Genomic DNA, 25,704 nt, shown 5'->3' on the forward strand with positions numbered 1-25,704 from the left:
GAGCGACCGTTGGTGACGATTCGAGACCCCAGTGGGGGAGTACTTACGGTGTACGGCGAGGGTACCCGTTCTGGGTCAGCATTTTGTTCGGCCGCCAGGGCGAGGCAGAGTCTACAGCAGGGTTGTAGTGGGTTTGTGGCTTATGTGGTGGATACGAGAGTAGATGCAGAGAGACCGAGGTCGGTCGATGAGGTCCCGATAGTGCGTGAGTTCCCGAATGTTTTCCCCGAGGAGTTGCCGGGTGTGCCTCCCGAGAGGCAGGTAGAGTTCCGTATTGATTTGGTTCCGGGGGCAGCGCCTATCGCCAAGGCGTCCTATCGCCTTGCGCCACCAGAGATGCAGGAGTTATCCTCACAGCTGCAGGAGCTGCTGGGGAAGTTGTTTATACGGCCGAGTAGCTCGCCGTGGGAAGCACCGATCCTTTTTGTCAAGAAAAAGGATGGTTCACACCGGATGTGCATTGATTACCGGGAGCTGAACAAACTGACGGTCAAGAACCGTTACCCCTTACCGAGGATCGACGATTTATTCGATCAGTTGCAGGGAGCGTCTTGGTTCTCCAAGATCGATTTGAGGTCTGGGTATCATCAGATGAGAGTACGAGATGAGGATATCCAGAAGACAGCGTTTAGGACTCGTTACGGGCATTACGAGTTCGTGGTGATGCCTTTCGGGCTCACCAATGCACCGGTGGCATTCATGGATCTCATGAACAGAGTGTGCAGACCGATGTTGGATCGTTCGGTGATTGTGTTCATTGATGATATATTGGTGTATTCGAGATCCAGAGAGCAGCATGAGGAGCATTTGAGAGAGATACTTGGGGTTTTGAGATCGGAGAGGCTTTATGCCAAATTCTCCAAGTGTGATTTCTGGTTACGAGAGGTCCAGTTCCTAGGGCACCTCGTCAACCAGAAAGGGATATTGGTCGATCCGGCCAAGATCGAGGTGGTGATGAGTTGGGAGTTGCCGAGGTCACCTACAGAGATCAGGAGTTTCCTAGGATTGGCAGGCTATTACCGGAGATTTATCAGGGATTTCTCCAAGATCGCCGTTCCACTCACCAAGTTGACCCGGAAGGGTGTTGCTTTTTCATGGGGCCCAGAGCAGCAGGCCTCCTTCGAGACACTTCGCCAGAGACTATGTGAAGCCCCGGTGTTAGCCCTTCCGGAGGGAATGGAGGATTTCGTGGTGTATTGTGACGCGTCGATATCAGGGTTGGGAGCGGTGCTTATGCAGAGGGGGCATGTGATAGCATACGCATCGAGGCAGCTGAAGCCTCATGAGACGAGGTATCCCACCCACGATCTAGAGTTGGGGGCAGTAGTGTTCGCCCTCAAGATCTGGCGTCACTATGGAGTCTGGTGTACCATATACACGGATCACAAGAGCCTGAAGTACTTGATGGATCAGCCCAACCTGAATATGCGACAGAGGAGATGGTTAGACGTGGTAAAGGATTATGACTGCGAGATCCTGTACCATCCGGGCAAGGCTAATGTTGTAGCCGATGCCCTGAGTCGTAGGGCGGAGAGCGCCCCGATGCGAGAGGTTTGTTTGAGATTGACAGTGATGACTCCGGTGTTGGACACCATTCGTGGGGCCCAGGCTGAGGCCATGAGACCAGAGAACCGTAAGAGAGAAAGGGTTATCGGGCAAGTATCGGAGTTCGTTACCGATAGCCGGGGGCTTATGACATTTCAGGGCCGGATTTGGGTACCGTTTGTGGGCGGAACGCGTACCATTTTGATGGAAGAGGCGCATCGATCGAGGTTCTCGATCCATCCCGGGGCTACTAAGATGTATTTGGACCTAAAGAGAGAATATTGGTGGCCCTGTATGAAGAGGGATGTCGCGTGGTTTGTAGAGAGATGCTTGACCTGTCACAGGGTTAAGGCCGAACACCAGCGTCCACATGGTAAGCTGCAGCGATTAGAGATTCCCGAGTGGAAGTGGGAACATATTACCATGGATTTTATCACCAAATTGCCGAGGACTGCGAGGGGCGTCGATGCAATTTGGGTGATTGTGGACAGATTGACGAAGAGCGCTCATTTCCTTGCTATCAGTGAGAGCTCTTCCGCTGAGAGGTTGGCAGAGATGTACGTGAGGGAGGTAGTATCGCGGCATGGAGTGCCGATCTCGATTGTCTCAGATCAAGATGTGTGTTTCACTTCCAGATTCTTGAAGAAATTTCATGAGGAATTGGGTACGAGGCTGCATTTTAGTACCGCATACCACCCACAGACTGACGGGCAGAGTGAGCGGACGATTCAGACGCTCGAGGACATGCTCCGAGCATGTGTATTGGATTTCGGCGGGAGTTGGAACACGTATTTTCCCTTGGCAGAGTTTTCCTACAACAACAGCCATCATTCGAGCATTGGTATGCCACCCTTTGAGCTGTTGTATGGGAGGAGGTGTCGGACCCCCATTTGCTGGGGAGAGGTAGGGCAACGTGTGATGGGTAGTACGGAGATCGTGCTTCAGACGACAGAGCAGATACAGCAGGTCAGACAGAGGTTGTTGACCGCTCAGAGTCACCAGAAGAGTTATGCGGACAGGCGCCGGTCTGAGCTCGAATTTCAGGTTGGTGACTTCGTCCTCCTGAAGGTATCTCCTTGGAAAGGAGTGATCCGATTCAGGAAGAGAGGCAAGTTGGGGCCTCGGTTTATTGGTCCTTTCAGGGTGATCGCCAGGGTGGGCAGAGTAGCGTATCGTTTGGAACTACCTGCGGAGTTGAGTCAGATTCATGATACCTTCCACGTATCTCAGTTGAGGAAGTGTATCGCCGATGAGTCGGCAGTGGTTCCCCTTGAGGACATTCAGGTGGATGTGAGCCTGAACTATGTTGAGAGGCCGATCGTGATTCGGGATAGGAGGATCAAGGTTTTGAGAAACAAGGAGGTGTCATTGGTTCAGGTCCAGTGGCAACATCGGAAGGGGTCCGAGCTGACTTGGGAGCTGGAGTTAGAGATGCGTGAACAATACCCAGAGTTATTTGCTGAGAGAGACTTCGAGGGCGAAGTCTGATTCTAGTGGGGGAGAATTGTAACATCCGGATTTCCAGGTACTGTATTTATCTAATTATTTTGGAGATTTTGGGAGGGACTCGGCGAGTTGGTGCTTAGACTCGCCGAGTAGGGTCGCGAATTCTCATCCGGGTTAATGACCGGACTCGGCGAGTCCATGAGTGGACTCGGCGAGTCCGCACTGTTTAATGAAACCCTAATTTCCCGGGTTTGGGACCTATTTAAAGGCCCTTAGGGCCGTCACTTGCGGCTACCAAACCCCAGAGAGAAACCCTAAAAGAGCTAGAGCGTTTGTGAGAGGAAAGGAGCCATTTCTTGATCTTTGTGGTTGATTCTTGCAAGAAGGAGGTGATTCCAGCTTAGAGGAGACCAAGGAGGTTGTGCATCTGGGGATTTCGAGCAAAAGACTTCATCTTTGAGGTATTATGTCGCCCCTTTATCTGTTTTGTTGAAGGAATCCATAGATGTAGAGTTTTTATGTATTTTATTGGAAGGAGTTGTGAGAATATGGCCCCTATTCATTTTGAGACTTCGGATCTGGACCCATAGTGGTCTAAAGAGCTTATTCCAGCTTGCTTTATGTTGAGCTATGGAGGCAATGAGCTTAGGTTGTTGTTTTTGGGGCTAAATCACCAAGTGAAGCCTCCTAGACGTCACATGAGTGTCAAGATCCAAGCTTTACGTGATTATCAGGCTTGGGAAGGTCAGATCTATGGTTCTAAGGAACAGATCTGACCTCAGGAGGTCATTTGAGTTTGTGCATGGCATGAACTCGCCGAGTCCAAGGGCAGACTCGGCGAGTAGGGTTAGGGTTTCCCGTAAATCACTCAGTGAGTAACTTGCCGAGTTGGGGGAATGACTCAGTGAGTCAGAGGGGGGATAGAGGACTCGAGTTTACGACTGAACTCGCCGAGTCACATTTGTGCACTCGGCGAGTCTGGTCAAGGGTTGACCGTTGACTTTTGTTGACTTTTGTTGACTTTTAGGGTTTGGTCAACAATGGAACTTGTGGACTGTTTGAAGGGTAAAATAGCCTTTTAGCCTTCTTAGAGGACATGTGTGAATCTAGTCTAGCCTAGAGAGCCGTGATTGATTGAGATGATTATGTTATGTGTATAGGCAGAGGCTAGATCAGTGTATACACGAGCGGGATATTATCCGAGACATCCGAGGTGAGTCTTCTCACTAAACTTTACCTTGTGTAGGTAATTAGAGTTATGTGACAGAATTATTGTATGCTATCTATGTGATGTGTTGCACTGCATTATTTCTATGTGATTTATGTCGTGTGTATATCAGAGTATATCAGAGTTAGAACCGGAAGGTTCACAGAGCTAGGACCAGAGGGTCCACAGAGTTAGGGCCCAAGGGCCCGCAGAGTTATAGCCTCGAGTGGCTAGTATGTGTTATGTGTGGTATATTGGGGAACACACTAAGCTTCGTGCTTACAGTGTTTTGTGTTATGTGTTTCAGGTACTAGTGAGGATCGCGGGAAGGCGTCGGCTTGATCAGTACACACACGAGGAGTTTCTATTTGATGATCTAGGGATATGATGTTATGTTTGACTATGTGAAACAATGGTGTTTTTTTTATAACAATTATGGATGAAAATGTGTTTTATAAAATGTGAAAAATTATTTGAAAATTTGGGTGTTACAGGTAATATTCTTACTTGTTTAATTATATAGATCTCAAGTTTTGTAGTATGCTAGATTAGGGTATTCAAGTCTTGGATGAATTGCATGTACAATAGAGAAACCTAGATCCAAGCTTTAGGGTTTTGCATGAGCACATAGGATTGTTCTTTTGCTCTAAACCCATCAGATTCAGCACCCTTTCTCTTCCTTGTTGTATCCAGGAACAAATTTCCCTTTCAGCTTACTACCAAATGCACCATCATTGGTTGATTTATGCATAGCGGTGATAGGACCTTTATTGATGACATCAAGCATGTTAAAGTCCATGAACTCGAGAGCTTCCATGGCCTTTGATTTCCAAGTAGAGAATTTTCGTTTATCAAACGGAGGGATCTTGCTTCAGAAATATGATTTTGGAGTGAGGGAGTTCGACATCATTACTTGAGTGTATCACAAACCCACTCTGATACCAATTGAATGTTTTTATCGATAAGATACACTTCAAGTATAATTACGAAAGAAAAACTTAATCTAAAAAAATAAAAAATAGAAAGTAAAAGACACAGAGAGTTCTCCAAATTGTTTCTTTCACCAAAAAAGAGGTTTTTTCCTCACCAAGAGGACGGTTGTCACAAAGACAATTACAAAACCAATCCGTGTTCAAAACATTAGGATTTACCCTAATGTTGTATCTATACTAATCTATACAAGTATATCCCTTGATTCTAGGGATTGCGTCTAATCTATACTAAGAACCAATCTTTATCACAAAGATACATGGTATGCGATCTATTCTATACTTATCTATATCATTACCTAATATACAAAAGATTACATAGAGTTACTAAGCTATGCGATGACGCTGATAAACTTAATACATTGGCGTTGTCGATATTGTAGACGCTGACGCTGATCGATAGTGTAGAATGCTTGACTCATCATATCATAAGGTGTGACCTTACATGGTCTTTGTAGCTTGAAGGGGAGTCTTTCGCAAGAGAGTGCTCATATTCAAAGAGTACATTGGAAAGAGGCCTGAGGCTGCCAAATGGAAAGAGGCAATGGACATCGAGATTCAGTCCATGTATGATAAACAAGTTTGGAATTTGGTTGATCATGAACCTAGTCGAAAGACAGTATGTTGAAAATGGATCTTCAAGGAGAAGACCGATATGGATGAGCATGTACACATGTTCAAAGCACGACTGGTTGCGAAGGGCTTTACTCAAACCTTTGGGGTTGACTATGCTAAGACCTTTTCACTAGTGGCTAAGATAAATTCTATCAGGATAATGCTTGCCATAACTGCCTTTCATGATTATGAAATATCGTAGATGGATGTCAAAAATGCTTTCCTCAATGGGAAGTTGGCTGAGGATGTTTACATGAGCTAAACAGAGGGTTTTGTAGATACAAAGTTTCCTAATAAAGTGGGTAAGCTTGAGAAATCTATTTATTGATTGAAACAAGCATCTCGCAGCTGAAATCTTTGCTACCATGATAAAGTCAAAGAATTTGGTTTCTCCAAGAGCGAGGATGAGTCATGTGTGTATGCCAAAGCTAGTGGTAGTATAGTAACTTTCCTAATATAATATAATTCTTATGGGAAATGACATTCCGACCTTGCAAGAAGTGAAATATTGGCTTGGGAAGTGTTTTTCTATGAACGATCTAAGGGAAGCAGCCTATATTCTTATGATGAGGATTCAGAGGGATAGAAAGAAAAGACTCATTGGTTTTAGTCAGAGTACATACCTGGACAAGGTACTAAAATGTTTTAGTATGGAAAATTCCAAGAGAGGGGAACTGCCTATTCAGTGTAATGCCAACTTGAGTAGGACTAAAATCCCTAGAATAGATGAAGAGATAGCTGACATGAGTAGAGTCCCATATGCTTCTGCTGTAGGTTCGATCATGTATGCTATGACATGTACTTGCCCTGATGTGTATTATGCATTGAGCATGGTTAGTTGCTTTCAGGGTAATTCTGGCAGAGCTCATTGGACTGCAGTAAAGAACATTCTTAAGTATTTGCGAAGGACAAAAGAAATGTTTCTAGTCCTTGGTGGCAGTGATACATTGAGAGTGATTGGATATAGTGATGCCAACTTTCAGACAGAACGAGACAATTTTTTATCTCACTTGGGTTAGTTGTTTTAGTTAAACGATGGAGCGGTTACTTGGAAGAGTTCCAAATAGGAAACGGTGGCCGATTCTACTTGTAAATCGGAGTACATCGCACCAAGTGAGGCATCAAAGGAAACGGCTTGGTTGAAGAGCATCATTGGGGATCTTAGAGTAGTCCCGATCATTCAAGAGTCATTGGAACTTTTTTGTGATAATGAAGGTGCGATTGATTTTACCAAAGAACCCAAGGATCATGGTAGATCCAAGAATATCGACAGAAAGTACCATTACACCAAACATAGGATTAAAGAAGGTCATCTCCTGGTGAAGAGAGTATCCTCAGAAGATAATCCTGTATATCCTTTCACAAAGGCTCTGAGTAGGGTTAAGCATAACCATCATGCCAGGAGCATAGGCTTGAGAGATGATATTAGTTTTGGTGGTTAGTTGATAATTTGAAACTTGTAACAAAATAAATGTAATTGATTTTAGGGATTAAATAATAGAGATTTTTTTATAAAGTATGGTTATTGCCTTTTTAATTGTTTATTTTTGTGTTTCGCTTTGCATGTTTAACTTCCTTAATGATTTGATTATTCGAAACTCCACAGTCATTCATACTTTGGGAAGTAAGTAGTGAATCAATATTGTCATGAATTGGATTATATATTGTCTATAGGAGTTAGACATTGCAATAAGATTTGCTACAATGTTCCTCAGTACTTAGAAAATGAGATTTTGAGTATTGGATAACCCACGCTCAGAAAATTACTTCATGGATTCTATCATGAGTAATTTTGAGATGATAATATCTTTTATTCTTCAAAAGGTGATATATGAGTTGTAATTTACAATTTGGTTGTGCATTGGTGTTACGTAAACACATCAGTAATGTGATGTTATAATACGTAGCGTCATGCATGATTTGGTGAGTAAAAGACACAAGAATATAAGTCGAAGTTTACTCGTTCCTTTTCCCCTAATGGGAAAAGCGGTATCTTTGGGCCCCTCGGTGATTTGGTGTTGATATTATAGTGCATGGCCCAGCCAGGACTGAATTGATGTGTTCAGTTAGTAGTCTAATGAGGTCATCACAACTCAGGAAATCGGGAAACAAAATTTTGAACAAGATATTGATTGCAGTCCATGTCTCCTGTCCATACGATATCTTGAAGAACAAAGGAATATTTAATCACTTATCGTAGGGTCGATGTCTGATCAGATCAGAATCTGGCAGTTGCTTTGGAAAACACACTATGCTGTTTGATTTAGAAGTTATACTTGCAATTGTAGTTATAGACTTATCCAAGTGGGAGACTGTTGGATTAGGTGTCTAAGCCAATAAATACATTGGTATATACTTGAATTAAAGCCAAAGTCCTTTTGGGTTGCCCTCAAAACTAGTAATCGACTATAATGGCTTTTGTAGAGAGAGACTGATTTATTGATTTATTATATGATTAATAAATCGCAATAAATAATTTGTTAATATATTATGAGATTAATATATTAACTAGAAATAGTATTATTTAATTAATAATTAATTGGATTAACTAAAAGTGCAGGGACTTAAGCTGTAGTTATTCGAGAGTTGAACAAGAGAGGTTCCAGAACCTTCCATGGGTTATGACAGTTTTTAGGAGTTTTTTAAGGATTTTAGATTAATCATTAATGATAATTAAGGAATTAGATAATTAACAAATTTGAAATAATAGTATTATATTCAAATTAGGGTTTCCAATGCTCTTTGTATAAGCTATAATAAGAGCCCCTTGGCTCCTCATTTTTGGCTACAACTTCTACCAAAGGAATAGCCAAAAATCATATTCCCTCTCCTCTGTCGTCAAGTCTTCTTATTTGCTAGGTTTTGGGTACAAACCATTAGATGCGTTTGATTTCTGGTGCTTGGTTTCTAAGAGCTTTTTGAAGAAGGATTTGGTTGATTTTGCAATAACAATCAAAAGGTATGTAAACCCTACTCCCTTAATGTTTTTGATTATTGTAGGGTTTCCTTAGGGTTCTTGATGTTCATAGATTGTTGCTATCAACAGAGAAAACTTATATCCAAATAGGTTGCATGTGAACTTAAGGGTTAAGTTTTTTCGCGACATGTTTTAATTATAACCTGTAAAACCCATCAACTGAGTGGGCTAGGCTTGGGATCCTGGTGAGCATATAGGTTTTTCAACCCACAATATTATAATTTTTTAGTTTTAATTATATATTTCACATCAAACAAATAACTCAATTACCCATTCCCGTTATTCTCACTCCCTGATCCCAACAAAAATGATCTCAAGGGATCTATCCTAAACATTCTCTAAGTAAACAATACTGCCTCGGGGATTCCTTAGTAAAATGTGCTAATAAGACGGTCATGGGGTGATCATAGTACCTACAAGAATAGTTCATTCATACCTACATGTTGTAATCCGGTCCGTTTGTCGTTCCTTAACATCTATAGGTCGGAGACCTGCCCATGTACAGTTCAGTAGCACCTACAGGTCATAGATCTATCTCTGTATGATTCATCAATGCCTACAGGTCATAGACATGACCACAAGCAATTTATTATCATATATAGGTTGTAAGCATGCCCATTTATAATCGATTAACACCTAGATGTTGTAAACCTGCTCGTGTATGTCTTATAAACATTTACAGGTTGCAAGCTTGTTTATGTTTGACCAGACTTGTCTAGAATAGTTTGTGGTCATCATTAATACTGTACTAGGTGACTATAATGCTAGTACAATAGTACTATAAAATGTCATGGCCTTTCATCATTATTTTCTTATCTCTTCACCCTTCACTACCCTATATATTATAAGTATAAAAATACATATATGGTAAAAATCATATAAAGATCATCTTGTATTATTTCATCTAACACAGAACATCTTCATCACACATATAGCGTTAAATTATCTAAATACTTCATATCTATGTGTAAGATGAAAGTAATTGTGCACTCACTTGTTAAAGGTGGATGACTATAAATTTGGGCAGCGCTCCGCCTAACACTTTGTCTTTTCCTTTGATATAACTTAGGTACGAATACCACTAAGTATTAGTCTTATATTTCTTGTGACTAATAATAGTCTAGATTCCTCAATAATCCCAATGTCTACTGAACTATATCGGAGAAGGAGCAACTAGGTAAGATCATATCGGATGTAGGGTCCGTTTGGTATAGAGAGTATACATTTTGGAAATCCCAATTTAAACACCTCACTAAATCTAGCCTAGACATCATCCTCGTAAGTAGATCAATCAGTATTATAACACGGAATCACTGATAAATCTTATTTGTAAATTCATAACAACGAGTATGAATATAAATATAGGTTACACTGAAAGCAATATCAGTGTAGCTTAACTTACAAAGATTTTCCTAACAAAATTCCAGAAATTACACTAGCAGAACTTCGGCCTGCGATCTTCTACTTGTCAGGCTATCCGATACGCTAGAGGCTAGCTAAATTTCCTTATATCTAAAGAAATATACAAATTTGGCTTCAGAAAGTGCAGAGAGAAAGAGTTGGAGGTGTGAGAATAGAAATGGGGTGCTGATCTATTTATAGGGTGTATTTTTCACCGGCGTCGCGCCCATACCAGGAGCACGCCACACCATGGCTCTGGCCGGCCTCCCTCCTCGTGACATGTTGCATTCTGCTGGTCCTACGTCGGTGGCTTGTAGAAGGGCGCGCCTCGCCTCGTGCGCGTGCAGTTTTCTGAATTTTTAAAAATTCATATCTTCTTCATGCAAGCTCCGTTTTTTATGTTCTTTATATTCACACATAGCTATCGACGAGTACTACAACTTTTATTTTCACCCCGTAGTCTAATTCTTACTTTATTTTTATAGTTATAATTTTAACAGACTTAGACTATTAAAGTCCCTATAAAAATCATAACTCTTTCATACGATATATGCTCTCGACTGTCTTTAGATCGACAAAATCCTACTCATGAGATCTTCATCTATATTTTAAATTGTTTTTCCTAACAATTAACCGATTTTAATTTCGATTTTTGTGCTGACACAACTGCGTTGAAACTTCAAAAAATCATAACTTCCTCACATGAAGTCAGATGTGGATGTTCTCTATATGCATGAGTTCGATTTTACAATTACTACAAATTTCATTTAAATTACTTAGGTTAATTAGCAATCTATCTAAAATTCACTTTTTACAACGCGCATAGCTATGTTGGTTTAATCGCGAAACTTCGAAGAAGCATAACTTCTTCATATGAAGTCGGATTTCAGATTTCTTTATATGTATGGTATCCTCGTTACGACTAATACAAATTTGGATAAGATTATTTATCCTAAATAACCTTCTATCAAAATGTCGATTAATTGTTTATCGATAAATTCCCTAAAAGACTTACAATATGTAGTCTGCAATGCGCAGGACTAGCGATCTCCCTATTCTAGGGTACAAATTATAATAATTATCACTTATTGTATCTAAATTGTCTAGCCCAAAGTTGCAGACGTTACATTTATCCCCCCCTTAGGATTATTACGTCCCAGAATCATCAGCAAAAGAACGTTAGAAATGATCCTACAAGCTACTTCTCCATACTAAGCTAGGATTTCCATCGCACCATGTTCCCATAAAACTAACTCATATTACTATATTGTAAAATACTTGATAAAACATCTAAGGTATCTGGATATTGATGCATAACTAACATCCTCATGCATCTTCTCGTCCTTCTTAAATCAATCTTAACTCGAGTGCAAAAATTTTGGACTCCCCAAGTGCTTGTGGTGCTCCAACTTGCACTCACTCTACATCCTCTATTGGACCTTTGGTCCTAACTTTTGAGTTACAAAATTGACCTTCATTAGAGATTTCCAATCCTTCCCCAAAAGACTCAACCCATGATAAGGTTTTTTTATTTTTCTACCGTAACAGATCGAATGGTCACGCTCTGATGACCTTCCATCCCATTATGGAATGGATAGACTCGGGTGTCTATGAGTCAAACTCTAGAACAGAAGATACCTTCCTTCATGTTCTAATATGGTACAACCACATCATTGTACGTAGCATTCCCAATTATTGGCTGCTTAGCCTCAACGATGACTGCGATACTTTTGTCGAACGCTTCGCATATCTCTTCCTTTAACCTCTTGAATAAAGGTGGATACTACATCGAACACACTTCACATATTTATTTTAATTGGACTCGATTGTCTATAACCACATAGGTCGGATTAACATCCTTGGTAACGACGAAAAACAGATAAAACAAACTCAACTACTAGTGCCTTAATAACCTTGTGAATTTCCCTAATCCAAGTGTGAGTCATGTGCTTCCGGTAGTATAGGCCTCTACTACCTTTCACACCTACTCATACTCGTCCCAAAATTTCCTCATAGTCCCCAAGTCACCATACAAGAAAATTACACAACAACTTAATACATTGAGTCATATAACATAATTAGGGATGGTATTACTTCTTAAAAACGATTACAATGTTATTCAATTTCACCATACATCATGCCTTTTTCATTAGGATATATAACATAATACTATCTATATAGGATGGCTACCTTATATTTTGGATTCCAGATAAGGAGCTCCTTATTCTTAATCTCCTGTAGCGCCATCTTCTTCATCAAAGATCATCTGGAATGCTCTTGCCTTTTGCTTTGGCGGCACGTTCGGACTTGCTGCTTTATTTTTCTGTGGGCAGTCATTCCTAAGATGCTATGCTTCTCCACATTTGTAACACACGTTTCAGGTGTAGTTTCTAGTGTAGTGACTCGTCTTTCAATAGTTGAAGCAAGTCATCTCATTGGTGCATCTCCTGAAGTGTTTATTTCTGAACTTCTCACACCACTTTGCCTCATTGATATCCCCATACCTCTTCTATTTGGGTCCATACTATCAAAACCTACTCTTCTTATTAGACCTTGAAGATCCCTCAAACATCCTTTTCTCTCTACTTTCATCATTCTCCATACCTTTCCCCTTATATGGGTCTCTACATTCCTAGCCGCCCAGATGGCTACTTTTAGAGTGGTTGCTAGTTTTACCATTAGAACAAAATCCGTTGGTAGTCCCATAGAAAACTTATTTACTTTAGCAAGCTCAGTAGTAACCAAGTTAGGAACTAGTTTCATCTTCTTAGTGAAAGCTGCAACATACTAGCTGACACTCATCTTGCCCTTCTTTAGATTCTGGTACTCATTGTTGACCTCTAGAAGATCTTTTTTAGAACAATATTCCATCTTTAACTCCTCAAGGAAGTTCTCCAACTACATCTTCCTTTCTTCTCCCTTTGGCATATAATAATCCAAAATTTTCCACAAACTTAATAGTCTAGTCTTTAGCTGTCACACCCCCAAAACCGATGAACGGCGGAAACGTTCTGAGGTGGAGGACGTCATGTACAGTATCACAACAATGCCAAGTAGTAAACAAGCAACAACATCATCCATTGCATTAATAATATAATTTCATACAAGTGTGTTCTGTCAAGTTATATAGACACCAAAAATATACATCAAAATAAAAGAGGAGTCTTGAACGAGCTCCGTCTTCTCAAAAACCTGGCACCGGTACCTGTCTACTGGTGACCTGAGAATACAAGTTATTTTGAAAGAGTTTATCAGCTTTAAAGCTGGTGAGATCATAAGTATATTAGTGCCTGTGTTTGTATGAAAGCATTTGTAAGATGTTTGTAAGGTGTACTGTGTATGTTTGTAAAAGTTTTGTATTTGTTTGAACTTTCCTAGAAAACCCTATATTTCCTATTAAAAGTAGCCTTCTACCAAGGCATCTAGTATCTGTGTGTGTGTCTCATGTAAGAGTGTGTATTTTTCCCAAACCCGACAATCATTAACCAAAAATATAGTTTTTACATTACCGTACATCATGTGCATGTTCACGAAGTGAATGTAATGGGAATAATATTATAGTACTGTAGTGTTGTATTAAGTGACTACTGCTGTACTAACTACCTTAGTCAATTGTAAATTTTAAGGTAACATGTGATCGGCCTGTATCTTGCTACCGACTCAATAGTAAAACGACAATGTAAGATGCCGTAAAAATGACGTTTGGCACCCGTAGACTTGCAAGTCCCACTGTAGCGAGCAGCAAGGTGTAGGATAGTCAATCCAGTATAGATCTATACACAAACTCATACGCTCCCCAATTAAGGAGATTCTGATACAAAAACAGTCATGGCAGGTAGTGCCATGCCCTGTTTAATGGCTCACATAACTGTGCTAATGTATATGTAATGTATATGTGTGCTATCTGTATTGTGTGTTCTTTCTTTTCTAGCCTGTATGTTTGTTTCTCGTCATAGTGTATATTGTTTGTTTCTCATCATAGTGTCTATTGTTTGTTTCTCATCATAGTGTTAACATGTTTGTATACCCTTGCTAGCCAAGGGCATTGTATCTATTGACTCATGTATGAACTGACTCATTTTATGTTTCATTGTTCTAGTACTAGTAGTAGTATCTTTCTAAACTACTCCTATAGTAGTTTACTAGCAATGTACGATCATGTTTGAATACCCTTGCTACCCAAGGGCATGGAATTGTTATGAAGGAAATAACCTTTTATATCTATATACATATACATAATATATAACTAGGATTCAAACGACCTTCAGACAACTAACCTTGATACCCTAAGTCCACAACCAAACAAGGAACAGGAAGCAGGGTAGACTAGCAGTCCTAAGTCCTTTCAGTCCTACTTATATAACTATATCTATATAGATACACAGAATTATAAGTATAAAAGAGTTTAAGTAAAGTATTTGACAAGTAAAAGCGTTTGTAGAACCGTTTGAGGTAAAACAGTTTGATAACCAGCTTGAAAAGTAAGAAAAACCATTTGTTCGGTAGTTATTAATCACATGTGATTGATATAATAACTATAATTGTTCAACTTGTATCCCCCCCCCCCATAAAAGCATTTAAAAACATTTAAAAGGTTAATTAAGGGGTATGAACTCACCTGTAGTGAGTGGTTTGGATGAAAGTTTCGGATAAGCTGCTAAGTGTCAAGCTGAGACTTGAGTACACACGCGAATCCTATTTAACATATATTGATACATATATGAATATAATTAGTGTTTAGAACCACTAATTGTTGAATTGGGACCACCTTAGGGACTAGTAAACACTTATATTGAAGTGTTACAACCATATATGATTGTATGAAGGGGGTATATGGCTATACAAAGGAGTGTATGGTCAAAATACACACTATATGTGTGTGTGCGGCTAGGTGTGCGGCCAGGGTATGTGTATGTGGCCGTACATGGTGTGTGCGGCCGTACACATAGTGTTCTTGGTGTTCTTGGTGAAAGATGTTACCTTTTCGGATGATACTTGAGAGGATTTTCGGGTCCTAGCTTTGAAGAAGTGTAAGAAATGATCAAAATGACCAAGGGTTGTATATATAGAAGGGAGTGTGCGGCTGGGATGGAGTGCGATTGGGTGTGTGCGGCCGCACACACCTAGTTTGGTGTGTTTGGCCCGTTTTTGCGATGCTACACACATTCTAACCCATCCTACGACACGTATCTTAATTATACTAAGCCTTAAGCACTCATAAAGACCCAAAACTTCATTATAAAATAGAAAAACGAGGCTAATTTTGATAGAAATGAAGAATGTAAGCTAGAAATTTCGGGTTGTCACATCATCCCCTCCTTAGAAGGAATTGCGTCCCGAAATTAGAATTTAAGCAAATAAGTAGTTACAAGTAATTAAGCAAAAAGACGAGGGTATTTCAGTTTCATCTGATCCTCTCGCTCCCAAGTGAATTCCGGTCCTCGCTTGGCGTTCCAGCGAACCTTCACTATCGGGATACGGCTTTGTTTCGTTTGCTTGACCTCTCGGTCCATGATCTCTACTGGTTCTTCCACAAAGTTGAGGCTCTCGTTGATCTCGATCTCGTCGAGTGGGATTACAAGAGTCTCGTCGGACAGACACTTTTTCAAGTTTGAGACGTGGAAAGTAGAATGCACGTTACTGAGTTCGCTCGGTAAGTTAAGTTTGTAAGCTACAGGGCCGATTCTTGCGAGAATCTCAAAAGGCCCAATGTACCTTGGATTTAGCTTTCCACGCTTTCCGAAGCGTGTCAATCCCTTCCAGGGTGAGACCTTCAATAAAACACGGTCGCCCACCTGGAATTCCAACGGTTTCCTTCGTTTATCAGCGTAGCTTTTCTGTCTGTCTCTGGAGGCTTTCAATCGTTCACGGATCTGAACGATCTTCTCCGTCGTTTCCCGTATGATCTCCGGACCTGTGAGAGTGCTGTCAGGGACTTGCCCTTTAGCTAACTGTGTATCACCCACCTCAGCCCAGCACAGAGGGGATCTGCACTTGCGGCCATAGAGGGCCTCGAATGGAGCAGCCTTTATGCTTGTGTGATAACTGTTGTTGTAGGAAAATTCTACAAGGGGTAAATGAGTATCCCATGCTTTCCCAAAGTCGATCACACAGGCTCGCAACATATCTTCCAAGGTTTGGATAGTCCTCTCACTTTGCCCGTCTGTCTGCGGATGGTAGGCGGTACTCATGTCCAGCCTAGTTCCTAAGGAACTTTGTAGCGACTGCCAGGACCTAGAAGTGAACCTACTATCTCTGTCCGAGATAATGGATATGGGAACACCGTGCAGTCGTACAATCTCCCTAATGTAAGTTCTTGTAAGTTTCTCCATCTTGTCTATTTCCTTAATAGGCAGGAAGCGCGCGGACTTGGTCAATCTGTCGACGATAACCCATATGGTATCAAGTCCACCCGTTGTCTTGGGCAACTTGGTTATGAAGTCCATAGTGATCCGCTCCCACTTCCATTCCGGGATCTCAGGTTGTTGCAGGAGACCTGAGGGTTTCTGGTATTCGACCTTGACCTTTGCGCAAGTAAGGCATTTACTTACGAAGGTAGCAATTTCTGCTTTCATGTTAGGCCACCAGTATAACTTTTTAAGATCCAGATACATCTTATCTGAACCCGGGTGGACGGAATAACGAGTGTTGTGCGCCTCGTTCATGACCAAGTCTCTAAAACCACCAAGTTTCGGGGTCCAGATCCGGTCCATGAGGTAATAGGCTCCGCCACCTTTGACTTCCAAGTTCTTATCCATCCCTCGAAGGGATTCACTGGTCACATTTTCAGGTTTCAAAGCGTCGAGCTGAGCCGCCTGTATTTGTGTGGATAAGTGTGAATGGATAGTCATCGTCAATGATTTGACTCTTCGACCACAATATTCTTTCCGACGTAGGGCGTCAGCTACTACATTGGCTTTACCCGGATGATAACGAATTTCGCATTCGTAATCACTGAGCAGCTCAACCCACCGTCGTTTTCTCAAGTTGAGCTCCTTCTGGTCGAATATGTGTTGTAGGCTTTTGTGGTCTGTAAAGATTGTGCTTTTTGTACCATACAGGTAGTGTCTCCAGATCTTCAGAGCAAACACAACTGCTCCTAGTTCAAGATCGTGGGTAGTGTAGTTGACTTCATGTGTCTTCAGCTGTCTCGAGGCATAGGCGATGACCTTACCTCGCTGCATCAGAACACATCCGAGCCCTTGATTTGACTCATCGCAATAGACAACGAAGTCTTCTATCCCTTCGAGGAGGGATAGTATTGGTGCGGTACACAAGGCTCGTTTGAGCGTTTGGAACGCTCTTTCCTGTTTCTCTTCCCAGTCAAAGGCCACGCCTTTCTGGGTCAGTCTTGTAAGAGGCTTCGCAATGCGGGAGAAGTTCTGAATGAACCTGCGATAGTAGCCAGCGAGGCCTAGAATTTGACGAATTTCTGTAGGCGTCTTTGGTGCTGACCAGCTCTCAATGGCTTTAATTTTGGAAGGGTCCACGTGTATTCCCTCTTTGCTAACCACGTGCCCTAAGAATTCGACTCGGCGGATCTAAAATTCGCATTTCGAGAACTTCGCATAAAGCTTCTCCGTACGTAATGTTTCTAAGACTAAGCGCAGATGTTGACTATGCTCCTCCTTACTACGAGAGTAGATAAGTATGTCATCGATGAAGACGATGACGAACTGATCCAAGTAAGGACGACACACCCTATTCATTAAATCCATGAATACAGCGGGCGCGTTTGTTAATCTGAACGGCATCACTACGAATTCGTAGTGCCCATAACGAGTTCGGAAGGCTGTGTTCGGAACATCCTCCCCTAGTACTCGTAGCTGGTGATATCCGGATCTCAAGTCGATTTTTGAAAAGAAATTCGCCCCTTGGAGTTGATCAAATAAATCGTCGATCCGAGGCAAAGGATAACGATTCTTGACGGCCAGTTTGTTGAGCTCCCTGTAGTCGATGCACATACGGAACGATCCGTCTTTCTTCTTGACGAACAAGACTGGAGCTCCCCAGGGTGAGAAGCTTGGTCTTATAAAGCCCTTGCTGAGCAGTTCGTTAAGTTGACTGGACAGTTCTTGCATCTTTGCAGGTGCTAGACGATAAGGCGATTTGGCTACGGGAGTAGCCCCTGGAACTAAGTCGATTCTGAACTCGACTTGACGTTGTGGAGGTAATCCTGGAAGTTCTTCTGGAAAAATGTCGTGAAAGTCGCGTACTACAGGGATGTTCTTGATGTCTTTCGCTTCTTGGCTCACATCGACCACATGAGCAAGGAATGCATGACATTCCTTTCGCAAGAATTTCTGAGCTTGAATGCTCGAGATGATACGAAGGTTCGTGCCGGGTTTATCGCCATAAACTACGAGGTTTTCGCCAGACGGCATATTAAGGCGGACAGCCTTTTCGTAACACATGATATCGGCACGATGAAGACTCAACCAATCCATGTCGATGATGACGTCGAAACTTTTAATTGAAACCAGCATGAGATCGATCGAAAATGAATGGCTATCTAAAGTTAGGATACACCCTATGAATACACTGCTGGTGCTTTCTGTTTTTCCATTAGCCATTTCTACAGTGAACGGTTCTTTGAGTGCTCGTGATTTTTGCTTAAGTAATGGAGCAAAATTTTGGTTCACGAAGCTCCTCTCCGCTCCACTATCAAATAGTATACAAGCATAAGAGTTGTCGAGGAGAAACGTACCAGTGACCACTGTAGGGTTGGCAACTGCCTCCTCATGGCCTATGGCCAGAACTCTTCCTACTCCACCGGCATTTCCTGCCTTCGGGCAGTTCCTCTTGAAATGGCCCACCTCGCCACAGTTGTAGCAAGTTTGGCCCACTCCAGCGCCGGGGACCTGGGTGATTGGCCTCGCCGGAGATTTGCAGAAACGGGCAGTGTGCCCTTTCCTATTGCAGTTTACACACTGCATTTCCCGGCAGGTCCCACGTGGTGGTAGTTGCACTTGGTGCAATTGAGCAAGATCCCAGAATACTGCTTTACCGGAGCAGCAGCGGCAGGTGTTATCGCAGCATGAACTGCTACGACCTGCTGCTTTTTGGCAGCCTTTGCCTTCTTTTTGTCTTCCCAAAACTTCCGCTTGGTATCAGCGGTTCTTGCGGGTTCTGAGATGGCCAGGGTGGTTGTCGCGGCCGGGGTACGAGCCCCATGGTCAATTAGCCGCTATGCCAATCGCTTGGCACTATCAAATGTAGTGGGGTGGGATGCCAATACATTTCCCTGGTATAGTGGCATCAGCCCCCATATATATCTTTCGATCTTTTTCCCCTCTGTATGCACCATGTTGGGACAGAGGGCCACCAGTTCACAAAACCTGGCGGTGTAGGCGACTACGTTGGAGCCCTTCATGGTTAGGCTCCATAGTTCTTCCTCTATTTTCTGGATCTCGCCCCACGGGCAGTACTCCTCAATCATGAGGTCTTTCAAAGTTTCCCAGCCCATATCATTAGCCACTATAAGAGATAGCGACTTAACATGGCTATTCCACCATGTTAGGGCTTTTGTTTCAAAGGTGCAAGCTGCGAACTTCACCTTGCTCCCTTCTGGACAGGAGCAGATTGCGAAAACCGATTCGGTTTTCTCGAACCATTGTGAGAGAACAATGACTCCGCCAGTCCCTTTGAAGGACAATGGCTTGCAGCTTGTGAAATCTTTGTAGGAGCACTCTCTCGAGCGTACAGGGGTTTCAACCTGTATAGATGTAACGGGAGTTCCTCCTCCAGTGGAACCTGATGCATGATATTGAGCCATGGCTGTTGCCACAGCCGCAGCTACAGCCGCATTGAGGGCTGCTGTATCAAATTGAGGAGTAGGTGGTGTTGGTACGGGAGGATTGTGTCTTGGGGATTTACGTGGAGGCATCTTTGAACTGAAAGTTTAGAAAGATGAAAATATTGATAAGAATTTGATATGACAGTTGATGAGAATGACTCATGGACTAACTCTCTATAGCCCAATAGCACAGTTGAATAGCGCGATTGAATGTAGCTGAAAGCATTTGGATATAATTTCCACAAAATTAGATATCTGTCAACAATACTGGAATTACTGATGTAATGAGTTCGGAAAAACGACCTAGGAGTAGGTCTTACATCAACCAAATAGGGAAATTTTTTGACAGAACTATTACCTAATCAAGACCTAACCTTACTAAGATTTACAAGGATAGGACAAATAACTAGAGTTGTTAGCATAACCAAGTTATATCCAAAAGAGAAGTTGGTGAGAATCTATCGGCATCGAGAACTGCTAGAGTGAGTTCTTGATTCCGACAGAAGGCGTTCTATATCCCTCACACGCCTATCAGACCTAACTTGCTGAGCTCGAAGTTCCCTGACTTCAGCTCGGGTTTCAGTGAGTTCCCTCTGGAGGGCAGCATTGTGAACCAGAGTCCTTCCATGAGCAGACTCTAGCTGGCGAATGCGGACCGTGTTAACGCCAGAATTGGCATCAACCTCCACTACTCGGTCGATAGCTGCTCGACCTTGCTCGGTGTTCCGAGCAATCCTACGAACCATAATGGGTAGGACCCTGTCAGCTGAACCTCCCTCAGTGAGGTTGTAGAAGCTTCTGTCTCCATTGTAGGGAAAGGGTTAACCTTGTTCCTGACTCCACCTATTCAAGTTTGTGGCCCACAGAGGTGTGGGTCCTTGAAATGTTGGATGAAGGTTTGGGTTTTGAACAGCCGGGGGTTGGTTGTTGACTTCTGGTTCCGAGTCAGAACCATCAGAGAAGCCTTCAACTTCATGATCATCCAAAGGGATTGGGTGATCGTCTTCTGGTTCTTCTTCCAGCCATCCTGCATTGTCGTGGTTGGGGAAGTACGGGTCTCTGGGGATATGGAATCCAGCCATTTAATCTACGCGAGAAAGGAGATATAAGAACTAACTAAATTGACGACTAATTAGATAATTATAAGATGATCTTTATCAGTTGCTTCAACACTTGTTTAGAGCATACCAGTTATATGTAACTCAGACAGGATAGGCCTTCGAATAAGTGACCCTAACTCTAAGCCCACAACCAAACAAGGAAAGTAAAGCAAAGGTTTATAGATTCTAAGTCTATGATATCCTAGCACATATAACCTTAGTGTATCCACTAAACAACCATCGACATACTAATAAAGACCTTTAATTCTCAGATAAGTAATTACTGTAACACAAAATACTCCTATAGTATTTTAAGTTTAATGTTCTGTTCTACTGTTCTCACTGTAGTAGTGTTGGTAAGCTTTTAGACTTGTTGCAACTTCACAACAATGCTTAGGCACATGCTAATCACTCCTTGGATAATGTAGTTGATCAGGCTACATCTTCCCAGGGTTGACCATATGTCTCTAAGTCTACTTGTGCTGTCCAACAATCGTAATACTTTTGTTCTGTCCTAGTGACACTGATTTTAGTATGAATGCGGGTATGTATACTTGGTTAAATATTTTATTATTTAAAAGTATAAACTCTTTATCATAGTATTTTAATCCCGCTTGTGTTTATAGTTCGTATATCTTTTATGGGTTGATACACTCAATTCACTATAAACAGTGCTCTGATACCAATCTGTCACACCCCCAAAACCGATGAACGGCGGAAACGTTCTGGGGTGGAGGACGTCATGTATAGTATCACAACAATGCCAAGTAGTAAACAAGCAACAACATCATCCATTGCATTAATAATATAATTTCATACAAGTGTGTTCTGTCAAGTTATATAGACACCAAAAATATACATCAAAATAAAAGAGGAGTCTTGAACGAGCTCCGTCTTCTCAAAAACCTGGCACCGGTACCTGTCTACTGGTGACCTGAGAATACAAGTTATTTTGAAAGAGTTTATCAGCTTTAAAGCTGGTGAGATCATAAGTATATTAGTGTCTGTGTTTGTATGAAAGCATTTGTAAGATGTTTGTAAGGTGTACTGTGTATGTTTGTAAAAGTTTTGTATTTGTTTGAACTTTCCTAGAAAACCCTATATTTCCTATTAAAAGTAGCCTTCTACCAAGGCATCTAGTATCTGTGTGTGTGTGTCTCATGTAAGAGTGTGTATTTTTCCCAAACCCGACTATCATTAACCAAAAATATAGATTTTACATTACCGTGCATCGTGTGCATGTTCACGAAGTGAATGTAATGGGAATAATATTATAGCACTGCAGTGTTGTATTAAGTAACTACTGCTGTACTAACTACCTTAGTCAATTGTAAATTTTAAGGTAACATGTGATCGGCCTGTATCTTGCTACCGACTCAATAGTAAAACGACAATGTAAGATGCCGTAAAAATGACGTTTGGCACCCGTAGACTTGCTACCGACTCATACGCTCCCCAATTAAGGAAAATTCTGATACAAAAACAGTCATGGCAGGTAGTGCCATGCCCTGTTTAATGGCTCACATAACTGTGTTAATGTATATGTAATGTATATGTGTGCTATCTGTATTGTGTGTTCTTTCTTTTCTAGCCTGTATGTTTGTTTCTCGTCATAGTGTATATTGTTTGTTTCTCATCATAGTGTCTATTGTTTGTTTCTCATCATAGTGTTAACATGTTTGTATACCCTTGCTAGCCAAGGGCATTGTATCTATTGACTCATGTATGAACTGACTCATTTTATGTTTCATTGTTCTAGTACTAGTAGTAGTATCTTTCTAAACTACTCCTATAGTAGTTTACTAGCAATGTACGATCATGTTTGAATACCCTTGCTACCCAAGGGCATGGAATTGTTATGAAGGAAATAACCTTTTATATCTATATACATATACATAATATATAACTAGGATTCAAACGACCTTCAGACAACTAACCTTGATACCCTAAGTCCACAACCAAACAAGGAACAGGAAGCAGGGTAGACTAGCAGTCCTAAGTCCTTTCAGTCCTACTTATATAACTATATCTATATAGATACACAGAATTATAAGTATAAAAGAGTTTAAGTAAAGTATTTAACAAGTAAAAGCGTTTGTAGAACCGTTTGAGGTAAAACAGTTTGATAACCAGCTTGAAAAGTATGAAAAACCATTTGTTCGGTAGTTATTAATCACATGTGATTGATATAATAACTATAATTGTTCAACTTGTATCCCCCCCCCCCCATAAAAGCATTTAAAAACATTTAAAAGGTTAATTAAGGGGTATGAACTCACCTGTAGTGAGTGGTTTGGATGAAAGTGTCGGATAAGCTGCTAAGTGTCAAGCTGAGACTTGAGTACACACGCGAATCCTATTTAACATATATTGATACATATATGAATATAATTAGTGTTTAGAACCACTAATTGTTGAATTGGGACCACCTTAGGGACTAGTAAACACTTATATTGAAGTGTTACAACCATATATGATTGTATGAAGGGGGTATATGGCTATACAAAGGAGTGTATGGTCAAAATACACACTATATGTGTGTGTGCGGCCAGGTGTGCGGCCAGGGTATGTGTGTGCGGCCGTACATGGTGTGTGCGGCCGTACACATAGTGTTCTTGGTGTTCTTGGTGTTCTTGGTGAAAGATGTTACCTTTTCGGATGATACTTGAGAGGATTTTCGGGTCCTAGCTTTGAAGAAGTGTAAGAAATTATCAAAATGACCAAGGGTTGTATATATAGAAGGGAGTGTGCGGCTGGGATGGGAGTGCGGTTGGGTGTGTGCGGCTGGCTGGCCGCACACTCTGGTGTGCGGCCGCACACACCTAGTTTGGTGTGTTTGGCCCGTTTTTGCGATGCTACACACATTCTAACCCATCCTACGACACGTATCTTAATTATACTAAGCCTTAAGCACTCATAAAGACCCAAAACTTCATTATAAAATAGCAAAACGAGGCTAATTTTGATAGAAATGAAGAATGTAAGCTAGAAATTTCGGGTTGTCACATTAGCTATCTGACCGCTAAGATGTTCTTCTGTCGGTCGTTCAAGTCACAACTATCAAACACTATCTCTATTTCAGAGATACAATCCACAACTTCTACTGGTGTTGGGTTCCCAAAATGACTTGGTGGTTTGGAAGACATGAAGTCCTTGTACTTGCATCCATTCCTTTCAATCTCCTCGTCAGGGTTGTTCCTTCTTACCCTTCGTGGTTCAGCTTGATCAACAGCCTTATTGTAGCTTCCTTCTTCGAATTGACCTTCATTCAAAAATGGTTCATCAACCGTTGCAGTGAATTCTATCCTATTTCTTTGGAGTAGTTGTCTAGTCTCTTCCATTTCCTGAGCTAGCATTACTCGAATCATGGCTTGAACTCCTACCATCGTGTTTGGTTCAACTACTGGAACAACTTTAGGTGCATTTTCAATCACATGTTGAGGCTCAGGCTGCTGATTTCCATTACCATTTCCCAGTCCACTATGATCTCTCACCATGATGTTTTGTACACCATAACAATTGTTCAATGTACTAAACTTCGTGAGTATATTATGATAGAGGAGGTTTTAGTTATATTTAGATGCATAATCCTCATTAGCACTCTAAAAAGTTATATGCCAGTTCTAATACATTAATTTATACATTTAGAATCATGAACACATAAATTTTCCTAAACCAGGTTCGCGACAGCCCTTAAATCTAGTCAAGTAATAGCGATTTAGTTAGGCAACCTAAGGCATGCTATAAAATAAATCATTTAGCACATAACACCAAATTAGGCATCTTATCATAAACTAAGTTTGTGCTTGTGTCAATTTAGGTGTACTACCTAAAATAAAATACACACACCTCATGATCATCACTTAGCATTCTAAGATTAAGTTTAGAAATCCTCAAAATTCCTAGTTCGCTTAAATTAATGCTCTCATACCAAATGATACATCCCCATTTTCACGACCCGAAAACACTTTTTCTTTATGCTTATTTTAAAACAAAGTATTCTTTATATTGTGGAATTTATCCCATAAAAGTATTTGTGAAGAAATGTTTTTCAGTGGTTATTAAAAACTCGGGAGGTTATAATCGACATAAGAAACATAAGCATAAACATATACATTATAGGCCTTACAATATCTTATTATATTAATGGCCTATATCTCCTTGGATCTCTCTTCCGATCCAAACATCATTATCCATGTACCTTCGTACTGCTACGTCTTATACAAAGAAAATCAGTGGGTCAGGCTTGGGAGCCAGGTGAGCACATAGGGTTTTCAACCCACGATATTATAATTAGTTTTTTTTAATTATAAATTTCACATCAAACGAATAACCTGAAAGGATCTCTAAGTAAACAATAGTTCCTCAGGGATTCCATAGAAAAATGTGCTAAAAAGACCATCATGGGGTGATCAGAGTACCTACATGAATAGTTCATTTATACCTACATGTTGCAGTCATGTCCGTTTGGCGTTCCTGAACATCTACAGGTCGGTTACCTACATATGCACAGTTCAGTAACACCTACAGGTCATAGACCTATCTGCGTATGATTCATCAATGCCTACAGGTCGTAGACCTAACCTCAAATAATTTATTAACTACTATAGATGGTAAGCCTGCCCATT

Source organism: Lactuca virosa, chromosome 1 (assembly GCF_052849685.1).
Source record: "Lactuca virosa cultivar CGN04683 chromosome 1, Lactuca_virosa_CGN04683_v6, whole genome shotgun sequence".
In the NCBI taxonomy this organism is placed as follows: Eukaryota; Viridiplantae; Streptophyta; class Magnoliopsida; order Asterales; family Asteraceae; genus Lactuca; species Lactuca virosa.